Raw genomic sequence first — 15,293 nt, forward strand, 5'->3', positions numbered from 1 at the left:
GGGAAAAAGGAAAGAAGAGAGGACTTGATTTTTGTATGCAATTGTCGAAAATTCTCAGTGTCTGTGGGGCCCTGATGCCCTTCTAACTCTTACTGGGTGCTGGCATTTGGAGGCTGCCAAGATTCTGTGGAACATTTTGGGATCAGGTGCTTTGTTGCCCATGCTGGTCAGCTCCCGTGTAGAGATGTGCACCCTGTGCATCTGTGAAGAGCACTAGATGGACATAAACAAGGTAATGACCTTGCCGGAAATATTAACAGCAGCCATCAGGACCCCAACTCAGAGCCCAGAGCCCATGAATAACCAGATGATATATGACTGAATTTTAAAAAATGCTGATTTTACATTTTCATTCCTATTACAAATTTCAACATAAATGGTTTAAAAAATTTACTGAAATGATTCTTAAATTATCCCAGTTACTTAGAATAAGCTTTTGTTACTTGCAATTTTTTTCTGGGACTCTCTAAATTACTCATATTCGTTTTTGCTTGTAAAATATGATTTATTTTTCTTGAGATGGAGTTTCACTCTTGTTGTCCACACTGGATTGCAATGGTGCCATCTCAGCTCACTGCAAACTCCGCCTCCCAGGTTCAAGTGATTCTCATGCCTCAGCCTCCCAAGTAGCTTGGATTACAGGCACATGCCACCATGCCCAGCTAACTTTTGTATTTTTAGTAGAGACGGGGTTTCACCATGTTGGCCAGGCTGGTCTCCAACTCCTGACCTCAGGTGATCTGCCCGCCTCAACCTCCCAAAGGTGCTGGGATTACAGGCATGAGCCACCGTGCCTGGCTGATATTTTTTACTTAATGTGTTACCTATATATTCATAACCAGTAGTTATACTTGCCTTTGAACTTTCCGGTTAATATATGTTCCAGTTTCCTCTTCATATCTCATGTTATTAGTTCTATACGTTTCTTCCTTTCTTCCTATGCATACTTTTGAAAGTTCATCTCTCTGAATGTGTGTGTGTGTGTGTGTGTGTGTGTGTGTGTATGTCTTTCTTTTAAGCCAAACCAAATGTCCCCTTTTAAAACTAATTCCCAGCCCCATTTTCAATGTCCAGCAGGTCAGGCAAGCTCACACTCACCCTTCATCACAAACAAAATCTACTTTTGCTCCAAGCTGGAGATTAAGTGGAAATAGCACATGACCATTAGGAAGTTGGCCCAGGTAGTCATCACAGGATTTCACTGGAGAAAAAGAAAAATGAACAGAAAAAATTGGCATGTGGAGAAGAAAGACGCAAGGCAAAATATCAAGCCAGATAAGAGTCTAGGCACCTTCACATGTGGGGCTGCAGGGCTCCAGTCTCCCTGGGGGTGTGCAGCGCAGAGACGCAGCCCCTCTGGAGTCAATAGCCGGGCTCACAGCTGTAGAACACTTCCTGCCCAGGCCAAAGATTGTCCTTGTCCCTTTGGGGTACGCTCACCATGCAGGACATCGGAGGCAGCTGACATACTGGGGGGAGAGAGGAAACAAAATAGTGCCTAATTGTGTGAAAATAACTTTTCTCTCACTGTTAAATTGGCCAAGGGAAATAATAATTACAAATCTATGTAATAATAAAGGAAGATAACAGCTTTAATATATTGATTAACAAACTAATACCACAGGGGTGGAGGCAAGATGTTCTGCCGTCAGTCATAGACTGACACATTTGCAGAACTGTGACTAAAACAGAGGTTATCCCCAATTCATTGCTCTTTCATCTAAAGGTGTGCCCACTAAGATTTCGCAATGGACAGTTCTTTCTAGAATGCTCCAATTACTGTTCACCAGGTCAAAAATTGGGAGACATGATGGATTTTTCTTATCTTCATACTTCCTTTCTAGAACACATCACCAATTTAGGTCTTGCATTCATTTTAGGCAATAAAGGAGTGCCCCTGCCCATGTCTCATCTAATGGCTCCCTCGTCACCTGTCGACACCAGTGCAACAAACAGCCGTCCTCATCATCTCACTCTCATCTCCTGTCAAGGCCTTCTCCAGTGGCCACCCTGAACATAGCAGGTGGTAAGAACTATGGCGTTCTCATCTCTTCATGCAGTTGAAGCAAGGTGCTGCCTTAGTCATTCATTTCACTCCGGCTGAAGAAGTGGGCCAACTGTTAACAAAATCTAAAAGACCTACTGCTCACCATAATGAGAGTGTAATTGCATGCAACATATTGTAATGGCCAGCGCTGGCTCTCTCTTAATATAGTTATCTGATCTCGGGAAGTCAGAACACATTTGGAATCTCAACTGAAATTACATAAAACTGCTTATAAAATTGGGAAAAAATATTTCGTTTGGCTTTGAGCCGACCAGTTCCCTTTTCTGGACTTCAGCGTTCTCAAACTCAGATGGAGGATTGGACTAGAAAAATGACTTTCTTTAAGGAAGTATGTAGAATACTTCTTGATGCTGTAATGTCCATTTTCAGCGTTCATCACCCATGCTGTTTCTCTGACTATCAATGCCTCGGTGGATGTAATATTGGACTGGTTGCTGTCCTGCGTTAATTTCTGTTGGCCCAAGCTCCCAGTCACACTTTGCACTTGCTTCGGACTTGCGTAGCAATGGAAGCCTTAAAACTACATCATTTATCTTCCTTGATAGCTCGGCTCTGGTTAGCGTTCTGCCAGTTGGAGCGCATATATACGAATTAAAAGGACGGCATGATAGCAGAATCTGTTCTACTTCTAGAGGCTGGCTCGGGCAGCGGCGGATATAGATGGCCCTTCAGTGAGCAGTTTACGCTCAATTCTAGCCATTGCCAATGACTTTGGCTCCAACAATATCAGCTGCATTCTGGCAGCAGTGGGTGGGCCCTCCTGCGCATTAGCAGCTTTCAGGGCTGCCTGGCTCATGTGGGGAAGGGGCTGCGCCATTTCAGCCATCAGTACAGGCTCCTGTGCTCTAGACTGGCAGCCACAGCAGCTCCCTGATCTCTGGTAACTCTGCCTTCTTTATTGCTTTTCCTGCGCCCTTCATAACATCTTGTGACCTATTAGCTGTGATATGGTTTGGCTCTGTGTCCCCACCCAAATCTCAGTCAAATTGTAATTCCAGTGTTGGAGGAGGAGCCTTGGCGGGAAGTGACTGGATCATGGAGGTGTTCTAATGGTTTGCACCATCACCCTAGTGCCTCCTTGTGATAGAGTTCTCTCAAGATCTGCTGTTAAAATGTGTGTAGCAGCTTTTCTACCTTGCTCTCTCTCTCTTCCTGCCAACCATATTGAAGATATGCGTGCTTCCTCTTTTTGCCTTCACCGGATGATGTAATTCCCTGAGATGTCCTAGCCACTGCCTCCTGTACAGCCTACGGAACTCTGAGTCATTAAACCTCTTTCTTTATAAATTACCCGTCTCAAGCTAGTTCCTTTATAGGATGTGAGAACAGACTATACACCTGGCGTGAAATCCCTCCCTCCTTGAAAGTATCTAGAGTAGTTTTGATTGGCATGACTGGATGCTGATTAGCAAAGGCAAGACTTGGAGTGAAGCGGACTTGCATTCCAGTTTTGTCTGCCAAGTTAGTATCTTAGAAAGTTATCTAATCTTCTAAGGCACATAGTCTCTGTAAAACATTGAGGGGCCCGGCATGGGCTGGCTCATGCCTATAAATCCCAGCATTTTGGAGGCCAAGGGTGGGTAGATTGCTTGAGCTGAGGGTTTGATGACCAGCCGGGTTAAATAGTGGACTCTATCTGCTACAAAAAAAACATAAAATCTCGTAACAGGGTGGTGGCATGCCACGATAGTCCTGCTACTTGGGAGATCAGCAGGAGAATTGCTTGAGCCAGGAAGGCAGAGGTTGAAGTAAGCCATGATCACACCACTGTAGCCCAACCCAGTGGCAGAACAAGACAGTATCTCAAGCAAAACAAAACAGACAAACATAGAACACTGCGTTAACTACCCTAATAACTTCTGTTTTAAGGATTAAATTCACATGTAGCTGTATTAGTGCCTGGCCAGGGAATCATTTTGTATCAAAATTATTATACTCAAAAGTAATTGACAGATCTGGTTTATGAGAACCCCAAAGAAACATCATATTCCTTGCCCAGGTTGAGCTCTGGCTTCTCAATTTCCAGCACATGTGTATGTACACTACCTTGCTGAATTCGTGTTCACTGTCTAGAAAATTTGCTCCGACCCTGTCAGCTACACACGTCCCTCCCCTGAACAAATTACTATCTCCTGATCCAACAGCAATGCATGTCATTTGCAGGGCCTTCTAGGCCTCAGTTCAGACTCACCCCTGCGAGGCAGCTTCGGTAACTCTGGCCTCCCATTTGTTCAGGGCTTGGCATTGCACACGGGGTGGGGTCCTTTCATGACAAGCCAGGCTGACACCTAAACTCCACAACTTCATTTAAGGAAAATAAGCTCCTGTTGGAAGATAACCAATATTTCCATTTTCCACATTTGGAGGCGCTGCATTCCTGTTAGGTATAATGCACATAGGCCGGGCCGTCCAGATTGCCACTGGATTCTTCATTGCTGCCGTGCCCAGTATATGGAGGCTCCCCACGAGCTCAAACACCTTCTCTCCGCTCCAAGATTGCAGTGGTAGGTCACCACAGATCCAATTAGTTGAAAATACTCTTGTTGGCACTAAAGAAACTCCGTTGTCTATGGTCGGGTGGTAGCGCACAAGAAATTTTCTGGGGAAAAGCGAAGGAAAGTTAAGTAACAGTCAGTTTAAATAATGAATGACAAGCTATCTCATGAGTCACTAAACTTTAGCTTATTTTTACATTCATTATTTGCTTTTATCTTTGTAACACGAAGGTTACATTTTTATAAAGTTGTAACTTCAGTGCTGCCTTTCTTACTTATATGATTTTGCTATAGCTATTTGCATGCATGTTATTCACTCGATTCCAATTCTTTTCGATTTAAATAGCTCTTTGATTGGAATCATGGTGTTATAGAGTTTATACAGTTTTCCCCTGTTCTTTCCCATTTGCCTTCTTAATTTCCATTTTTGTTATTAACTGAGTTAGCTTTTTTAGAAAATAAAATACAAAAACAATTTGCCTGAAAGATAAATTACAAGGATTGGAGAGAAAACACAAATATACACAGTGGGAAAAAGAATTCTAAACATATTCTTTTATATTATGAGACCATTTATAAAACTGTAGATTACTGGGGGTTAAATATTTTTAAGATCTAAAATGATATAAATGGAAATACAAATTGCCAAAATTCATTATAAAGATACTTCCAAATGTAATTTACAAGGTTTCACAGCATATAAAAGATATGAAGTTTACCAACTCATTTCATCAAATCTAAGTTTGATATCATAAGATGATATCTGTGTAAAAGTGAGCATATATTAGTCCACCAAAACCCCTAAATACATTTAAAAATGTAGCAATAGTACATAGTATACTGTATTGCTATAAACTAGAACAAAATTACTTCAACCCAAATCCCAAAAAACTTGGAATTAAAAATGAGTGAATTTAATCAGATAAATTTGAACATGAATGAATTAATTAAAATTAAAATTTTTCAGGCTCTGCTTCTAGTAATAGTAACTCAAATAAAATATTGCTCCAACCATCCACCCTCAAAAAAGGCTAGAAATACTGAAAAATCAAAAATATTTATCTGTGAAGGCATCAGAAAGCTAACAAACTAGTAAAGCATTCCTGGGCCATGATCTAGGAGAAGATGAAAATCCAGTTGATAGCTGGGTATTTGGGCTTGGCAACTGGGCTGCTTATTGTTTGGGAATGGGCAGCTGTATCAGGACTGGGCAACTGAGAGACTGAACAGACTTTTGATTGTCTCATGAAGTTAAGGGACAACAATGGAAGTCCAGGGCCTGCCCCTAATGGAAAGCCTGGCAATACCTTCTGATGTGTTCTGAGGACACAAGAACTAGGCCGTGGTAATCAGGGTTAACCGAAAATAAATCTGCTGTCTCAGAGACTGGAACTAGTACTTCAAGTACTGGTACTGTGGCTGGCCCCAGAAAATCACAGTTCCTGAGACTGAATTAGAGTGGTCCTAGATTGCTAATGTCCCCAGATGCCTGCAGAAACAAGACAAAAATTCTATCTGGAAGAAGATGGGTTATCTAAGGCCTTGACATTATTTCTACAGACACATTTTCAAATATAATTCCTGACACACAAAGATAACCAGATACTTGGAGAGATAAAATAACACACACAATTACTGATGACAGAAACTGACCCATTAGAACTACAGACCTGTTGAAGGGTATAATTGAAACTTGCAAGAACTAGAAACTATTAAAAAGAACAGGGTGGGGTGTGGTGGTTCACGCCTGTGATCCTAACACTTTGGGAGGCTGAGGAGAGTGGATCGCTTGAGCTCAAGTTCGAGGCCAGCCTGGGCAACTTGGCAAAACCCCATCTCAAAAAAAAAAAGAAAAAAATTAGCCGGGTGTGCAGGTGTGGTGGTGCACACCTTCATTCTCAGCTACTCAAGTGGTTGAGGTGGGAGAATTGCTTGAGCCTGTGAAGGTTGAGGCTTCAGTGAGCTGTGATTATGCCACTGTGCTCCAACCTGAGCAACAAAATGAGACTCTGTCACAAAAGAGGGCAGATTTGGAAAATAAAAAAACTCTAGAATTCTAAAAGTAAAATATGATTGCTGAAATTAAGAATTTTTGTGAGATTAATAGCAGATTAGAATCTGAAAGAAAATCAATGAACTGGAAGCTAGAACAGAAGAAAATACTCAGAACAAAGCACCAATAAATAAAAAGATTAAAAAATAGACTAACTACATAGAAGAATAAAGCCTAACATGTTTAACTGAAGCCCCTCAATGAGAAGAGAGAGATAACAGAGCATAAACAACGTTTGAAGAAGTAATAACTGAGAATTCTCCAAGACTGATGCAAGACATCATTAAATTACAGATCCAAAAGGCTATACAGGCCTGACGTGGTGGCTCACGCCTGTAATCCCAGCAGTTTGGGAGACCGAGGTGGGCAGATCACCTCCTGTCAGGAGTTCGAGACCAGCCTGGTCAAAATGGTGAAACTCCATCTCTACTAAAAGTATAAAAATTAGCCAGGCATGGAGGCACAGGCCTGTAGTCGCAGCTACTTGGGAGGCTGAGGTGGGCTGATAACTTGAACCCAGGAGGCTGAACCCAGTGAGCCGAGATACCATGCCACTGCACTCCAACCCAGGTGATAAGAGAGAATTCTGTCAAAAAAAAAAAAAAAAAAACAACAACAACTATGCAAACCCAAGCAATACAAAGAAATTCTTACCTAGACACAACACAGTAATATTGTAAAAAATCTATTTTAAAGTGTAATCCATTTTAAAAGAAACCAGGAAACATGGACAATAACCTTCAAAGGAACCACAATTAGAAAAATGTTGAAAGAATTTGTTGTCAGAAGATCTACAATACAAAAATGCCAGAGACTTTTTCAGGCTGAAGGAAAATAGTTTCATACAGAATTGATAGAATTGCAATAAGAAGGAAACACACCAGAAAGAGCTCATATATGGGTATGTTTTCATTTAGGATCTTTATGATAGAGAGAACCTCTTCAATGATTAGAAGAAACACAAGATGCAAGTAAAGATTTTATTACGGGCTGGGGGTACACGGCATGCCTGAAGATCACACAAAGGTTGGTCTGCGAGGAATGGAGAGAGAGAGAGAGAAGGGGACCCATCGGCCAACGCCTTTATTGGGGACCAGAGTATGACCCAGCAGGCATCTCCCATGGGGAGTTCTAACTGGTGAGTTTAAAGAAAGCAGGCACATGTTCCAGGAAGGCATGCTGCGACTGAGAGGTGGTCACAGCAGCATATCTGCGAAGTCCATGCAGGGCACAGAGGTCAGGGACGCTAGTCAAGTAGGTTTTATCTAGCTGTCCCATAGAGAGGTGGTCACCAGGAGGCAGTTGCATAAGGCAGATATCTGGCTCGACCACGTTGAAAATTGGGAGGAGGTACAGAACTGGAAAGGGCAATAAGGGTGACTAAGCTCTGCTTCTGGCATGAGAAAGCTAAACATATTCTAAATAGATGCTGAGGTAACATAAAAATTCTAAGAATTCACTACGGTGTAAATGCAAATAAATACTGTTTTTATTTATTTTGAAATATAGTGTCTCTGAAATATAGAATATCTGTAATTTGTTAAATCAAGTGTAGCCTAAAGCCTTACATAGTTTAAGCTCAGCCTCAAGGTTTCTCTGTACACTGCGAACTATAATAAGTGAAGATGTAAACAGACTGTAGACTACTCTTATGCCAATCATCGAGTTTTGGCCAATCAAATGTGGCCAACTCTTTGAACTGTCTTCAAATAAGACAAACACTGAGCTATAACCAATCCAGCTGTTTCTGTACCTCACTTCTCTTTTCCGTATATCACTTTCCTTTTTCTGTTCATAAATCCTCTTCTACCATGCAGCTGGACTGGAGTCTCTGGCCTACTCTGGCTCGGGAGGCTGCCTGATTTGCTAATCGTTCATTGCTCAATTAAACTCTTTTAAATTTAATTCAGCTGAAGCTTTTCTTTTTGCAAAATGTATGACAACAATACAAAAAGAGGGGGAAGACAAATGGAATTAAATATTAATAGTTTGGGTACTTGCATTGTTTGGAGAGTGGTAAAAGCACAATTTTAGTAGACTATAGTAAATCAAGGATGTCTATCTCTAGAGTAGTCATTTAAGAATAACTTAAAAGCTACTGGGGAAAATAGAACAATAAAATACTGGATAAATTTCTTACTATATGATGTTTATAAGAGAGAAATTTTAAATATAAGACAAAGAAGGGCTAAAAGTAAAAGATTTAAAACACACATAATATGAAAACAAGAAAAAAAGTTTATGTAGCTGTGTTAATGTACAAAGTAGATTTTAAGGCAAGAAGTATTATGAGAGGTAAAGAGAGATATTTCATTATGATAAAATAGTCAATTCAGCAGAAAGAATAAACCAAAAATTTCATGCATTTAATAACATGTTTAAAATACATAAAGTAAAGATTGCTAGAACAAAGAGGAAAGACAGGCAAATTCATAGTCATAGTTTGGGATTGTAATGGGTTGAATAACCACTGTCCTCCTTAAAAAATATCTGTGTCCTAATCTTTGAAACCAGTGAATGTGACCCAATTTGGAGAGTCTTTGTAGATACAATCAAGTTAATGATCTTGAGTTGTGACCATCCTGGATTGCCAGGGTGGCCTCTAAATTCATGCCCAGTGTCTTTACAGGAGACAGAAGAGCAAAGGAAACATGCAGAGGAGAAGGTGACGAGAAGATGGAGGCCGAGAAGGAAATGATGCATCTATGAGCCAAAGAACATCGAAGACTGCCAGCAGCCACCGGAAGGAAGTCTGGAGAGAGGCACAAACCGGCTTGCAGATGGAACCAATCCTATTGACCTCTTAACTGGATTTCTGGCCTCCAAACTTTAAGAGAATAAATTTCTCTTCTTTGAAGCCACCAAGTTTGTGGTAATTTGTTACAGCAGCCCTGGGAAACTAATACAGATATTTTACACATGCCTCTTGGTAACTGAGAGAACAAGTGGAGGGCAAAAAGACTGTTCTAAACCACATTTTCCTAAATGACATTTCTAGAAAGTGAAGCAAAATAACTACATTCGTTTCAAGTGCATATGTAACATTTTACCAAAATCGTCCGTATTCTGGGCTATAAAACACATCTCAAGAGGTCTCAAATGATTAAATTAATGAAAGAATGGTAACTATAAGATCTTTAAATATTTCAAAATTAAGCAATGCCCTTCTAAATAGCCTATGGGTCAGAGGAGATATTAAAAGGGAAATTAGAAAGCTTTTATGTACAATGATAATAAAAATATAAAGATTGTGGGAAATAAATACAACAGTTTTAGGAAAAAATTTATAGGTTAAATGTACATATTAGAAAAATAAAGGTTGGAAACAAATTAATTAGTGTCAAGAATTTAGGAATGGAGGAGTACCCAAAGCTTAAAGCAGAAATCAATAAAAGAGAAAATAATCATACACTAAAGAAAAAACAAGAAAGTTAAAAGTTGCTTTTCTGAAAAGCTTAGGAAAATTGATAAAGCCCCAGTAAAACTAATCAAGGAAAAAAAAGCAAAGGATATTACCAATATCAGAAATTAATGAGCGTAAGGGTATCACTACAGAACTTACAGGCATCCAAAGGCTAGTATGAGGATATAATAAACAGCATTATGCTGATAACTTAGGAAATCTAAATAAAATGAGTAAATTCCTTGAAAAATATAACTACCCAAATGAATTCAATAAGGTATAAAATAATAAATAGTTTTATAGCTATTAAAGAAATTAAATCCTGACAACAACAGCAACAACAACAAACCCTCAGGTCCAGATTGTTTCGCTGCTGACTTCTTCCAAACATATAAGGAAAAATAATGTTAATGTTACACAAATCATTCCAGAGACTAGAAAAAAATAAATAATTTTTAACACATTTTGCGAGGCCAACATAATCTTGATGCCCAAACCTGGTAAGGATATTAAAATAAAAGCAAATTATAATCCAAGATCTCTTGAGAATATAAATGCAAATTTTCTAAACAAAATATTATGAAACTGAATCCAGTAATATTTCCAAAGGATGATACAATGATCAAAGTGAGGTTTACCTTGACTGATTTTAAACATTAAATCAATGTTACAATGTTACAATAAAAATATGAGCAATCCTGCACACACACACGCATACTCCCCATACATAGGATAATCATTTATAACACATCACAAACAACATACGTTTATTCTAGGAATTCAGTGTTTGTCTTTTAAACATCAGTCAATGTAATATATTACATTCACAGAGTGAAAAAGAAACATGATAATCTCAATACATGCATAGTGATCAATTAGAACAAACATTTATAAATCTTTTAGTAATTAGAAATAAAGGGGAGTTTCCTTCATCTAATAAAGGATATCATGCAAAAACTACAGCATACATCATGATTTATGATGACTATTAAAAGCCTTGTAGTCTTGTATCATCTCTTCTATTCAATATTGTATTGGAGTTTCCAGCAAATGTAATAAAGCAAGAGAAATAAACAAAAGCCATAAGGAAGGAAAAAATGTAAAAACTTTGTCAGATTCATGGATGACATAATTACACAGCAAATTCAAAAGAATCGACAGGTAAACTATTCAATTTATAAGTAAATTTAACAAAATTGCTGGAGCTGAGATGAAACAGGTGCATATCTGAGAGTAAATAATTAGAGAAAGAAATTTTAAAAATAAGATGTAAAATAAAGATAATGAAATATGTACATGACTTCTATAATGTAAATTAACAAGCATTATTAAAAGAAATTAAAGAAGACTTCAAAATGGGAGGATATATCATATTCATAAATTTGAACTTCAAAACTGTAAATTTTTTACTTGTCCACAAATTGATCTTACCGAGTCAACAGAAACTTTTTACAAATTCAAGTAGGATTCTTTATGTAGAAATTGACAAGTTGATTCTAAATTTTATATGGTAATGCAAAGGGCCAAGAATCACCAAGTAAATCTTGAAGATGCACATAGTTAGAAGATATATGCCACCAGATATCAAATTTTAATGTAATGTGATAGTAATTAAAATTTTAATGCAGGACTATAGTTTATTTGCCATTATAGTATGGCAGATAAACTAATGTATGGCAAATAAACCAATGAAACAGAACCTCTCTGGAATGAGAGCCACATATAAGGTCACCTGACTTATAGTCATGGTGGTATTGCATTGTAGTATGCAAGGAATAGTCTTTTTAATAAATGATGTTAGATCAATTGCCTATCCATAAGAAACAGGGCTTTGTCACCTGGGCTGTAGTGCAGTGACACCACCATAACTCACTGAAGCCTTGAACTCCTGTGCTCAAGGGATGCTCCCACCTCAGCCTCCCAAGTAGCTGGGACTATAGGCATGTGCCACTGAGTCTAGCTAATTTTATTTATTTATTTATTTTGTAGAGACAGAGTCTCAGTTTGCTGCCCAAGCTGGTCTTGAACTCCTGGCTTCAAGCAATCCTCCTGCCTTGGCCTCCCAAAATGCTGTGATTATAGACATGAGCCACCTCACTTGGCCCAACTGCTCAAGTAGAATAGAAAAAGCAGTAACTGGAAAAAAATAAACACTCATAAATTGAATATTATTAAAATGTAGAACTTTCGTAACCAAAAGACATCATTAAGAAGGAAAAAAGAAAAGCCATAGCCTGAAAGACAATGTTTGTGTTACATTTATTAGAAAACATGAGAATATTTAAGAACTTCTACAAAACAATAAAACAGTAGACAAACTAGTAAATAATAGGCAAAAGTTTGGAATAGGCACTTCGCAAACATATGAAAAGGTACTCAGGATCATCAATGACATACAACATAATCATAAAGAAGACCCAACAATCCTTCATGCAAAAACAAAAATGACTCTTCCAAACATAACATTGAGATGAAGCTGGACACAAAAGAGTACCTATTTTTTGATTCCTTTAATATAAAATTTAGGAAGCGGCAAAACTATTAGTGTTATAAATCAGAATACTGGTTATTTTGGGAAGATAGCTGGGAAAGGGCATCGGGAAGGCTTCTGGGCTGCTGATAGTGTTCTATATCTTAATCTGAGTGACTTTTACATGGATGCGTTTACTTTGTAAAAATCCATTGAACTGCATAATTAAGATGTGTGCACTTTACTATATATATATATGTTATACTTCAGCGAAAAGTCTACATGGTACAGGAAAATTGCTGGGGGAAAAAAAAGACCTCCCAACAAAGTAAACTCCAGGCCATATGGCTTTTCTGGTGAATTCTTTTTAAACAAGAAATAATACCAATCTTATATAAACCCTTACTAGGAAACAAATATATGAAACACTACCAGCTGACTTTATAAGACTGTCATAAGTTTGATATCAAAATCTTATTAAGGACATTACAAGAAAGAAAATTATAGTCTAATCTCTCAAATATGTTAGGAATGGGATGATGAAAGTGTTCTGGAATTAATTAGCAGTGTTGGTTACCCAATGTCTTAGTCTATTTGGGCTGCTATAACAAAACACTATAAACTGATTAGCTTGTACACTGTAGAAATTTATTTCTCGTAGTTTTGGAGGCTGGGGAGTTCAAGACCAACACTGGCAGATTCAGCATCTCCTCCCATGGCGGGAGGGCAAAAGGAGTTCTTCTGGGCCTCTTTTATTAGGACGCTAATCCCATTTGTGACGGCTCTGCTCTCACGACCTAATCATCTTTGAAAGGCCTCACTTCCTAATGTCATCACCTTAGGGGTAAGGATTTCAACATATGGATTTGGGGTGGACTCAAACGTTCAGACCGTAATGCACAACTTTGTGAATGTACTAAACACCACTAAGTGGTATAATTTAAAAAGGTAACTTTTATGATACATGAATCATATTTTAATAGAAACATCTAAAATGTATCATAAAAGCATATTTGCCATATATAAAAATGATTAAATATTATGACTGAGATGATTTATTTTAAGAATATAAAATTGAAATTCAAAATCATTTGCCTTTGAAAATGTACTCAAAACAATTTGTTACATTAACAGAAAAGAGAAACAGATATGGTTACATCAAGATATGAAACTAAAGTGTTTGATAAACTTCAACATGATTCAAATACCAAAAATTTTTTTAACAATGAAGAATATAAGAGAATTTCCTTATTTCAGAAATGGTTATCTACAAAAAGCCTACAGTGGACACCAACTTAATGGTGAAATGTTTTAAACTTTAACTTTGAGATGTGGAACAAGACAAGGATGGCATCTATTGGTACCAGTGTTCAATGTTACACTGGTGGTCCTAGCCAGTGTGATAAAGAAGAAAGAAAATAAGGAAATAAGGAAGGAGGGAAGGAAGGAAGGAAAGAAGGAAGGGAGGAAGGAAGGAAGGAAGGAAGGAAGGAAAGAAGGAAGGAAGGAAGGGATTCTTGTAGCTTCATGAAGGATCATCTGGAAACGGAGAGAAACTGGGGATAGGAAGGACAGAAGGAGGGCTGTTAGAAAGGCTTGGGGCAAAAGAAGAGGCAATAATTAATTGTTAGAAGTTGCAAGATAAAGTCTCCTTTGCTAAATTACTAACTCTATGACCTTGGGTAAGCCTCTCTGCCTCAATTTCTTTACCCATAAATTGAGTCATAGACCTTCTTCAAAATACCATTGTGAGAATTAACATAGGAGAAAACATTTTATAAGCATTTTATAAATCCTAAAGCTTTATCAGCTCTACTTCATTAGCATTATTAGCAGCAATAATATTAGTATTCCTATTGCAACATCCTCAAAAGGCACACATTTTGAAAACATAGCCAAAGGCAGACAAGAAAAGTAAGAATTTCTGCTTATAGTAAGAACATTTCTAAGAATATGGTGTAGCAGTTATATGAATGTATTTCATAATGCAATATTTCAGTACTTCTCTAAAATAAGATATGAAGATTACAGCTTTCATTTGAAAATAAGCAGTAAAAATGAATCATTGGCTTCTATCACCTACTCTTATGGTATTGGGAAATCACCAAATAAAATGTTTATTTTCAAAAGTGTATGTTTTATCTGGCTAACAGTAGTGTTACTACAGCTTGAATGGGTGGAATATTTCTCAAGGATTTTTTTTTTTTAGTTGGAATTTCTTCTTCATGATCCTTTGAATAAAGGAGAGGAATCTTTTGTTGTTGTTTTCATGAGGATTTTTTGCAAAACTTTCATCTATCAATAATATTTAGATCCAATTTAAAGAAAAAATGTTTAGACTAAAATCACTTAAGTATAATATTAAGTACAAATAAAACTAAGAATATTTTAAATTTGTAACATAACTGCATCCATTAAACCAAGTAAAATTCCAAGAATAATCAAGCAAAAGAAATTAAATATTCAAATTAATAATTCAATGTGATCAGTGATACTGAGTTTGATGACAGAAAGACATAGCCTTAGATCTGGTTTTATGTTTGATCTGTTTATGTATATTTACATGAATCCCACTAATGTAAGAAGTGCATCTTAAATTTATATACTATATAAAGCAGAATTGTTAAGACAGTTAGCTCAGAATAATCACAATTTACCCAACGAGCAGTCTTCAAGTGCCAATGTAAGACATGAAAAATGAAAAAGACTATTTGTTTGCTTAACGTTTCAGTTAGCATTGTGGCTTTCTTGAAATCAACATTAAATAATTTTTATTTTATTGATTGCTAAAACTGAAAGCATCA

The 15,293-nt window shown here is 37.5% G+C and overlaps 1 pseudogene across 1 annotated transcript in view; it reads right to left on the reverse strand.

Annotated features, from left to right (window-relative positions):
• Nucleotides 1-1,098: 1,098 nt before the first annotated feature.
• The window catches only part of LOC108535110 (complement component receptor 1-like protein), a 31,595-nt pseudogene continuing 17,400 nt past the window's right edge, over nt 1,099-15,293 (reverse strand). Inside the window, exons 5-7 of the transcript XR_001887132.1 lie at nt 4,260-4,665; nt 1,292-1,469; nt 1,099-1,201 (exon numbers count right to left, since the gene is read on the reverse strand). The product of XR_001887132.1 is annotated as a complement component receptor 1-like protein (transcript). The remainder of the gene's footprint in view (nt 1,202-1,291; nt 1,470-4,259; nt 4,666-15,293) is intronic.

The sequence above is a fragment of the Rhinopithecus bieti genome, unplaced genomic scaffold (assembly GCF_001698545.2).
Source record: "Rhinopithecus bieti isolate Rb0 unplaced genomic scaffold, ASM169854v2 scaffold_12049, whole genome shotgun sequence".
Classification (NCBI taxonomy): domain Eukaryota; kingdom Metazoa; phylum Chordata; class Mammalia; order Primates; family Cercopithecidae; genus Rhinopithecus; species Rhinopithecus bieti.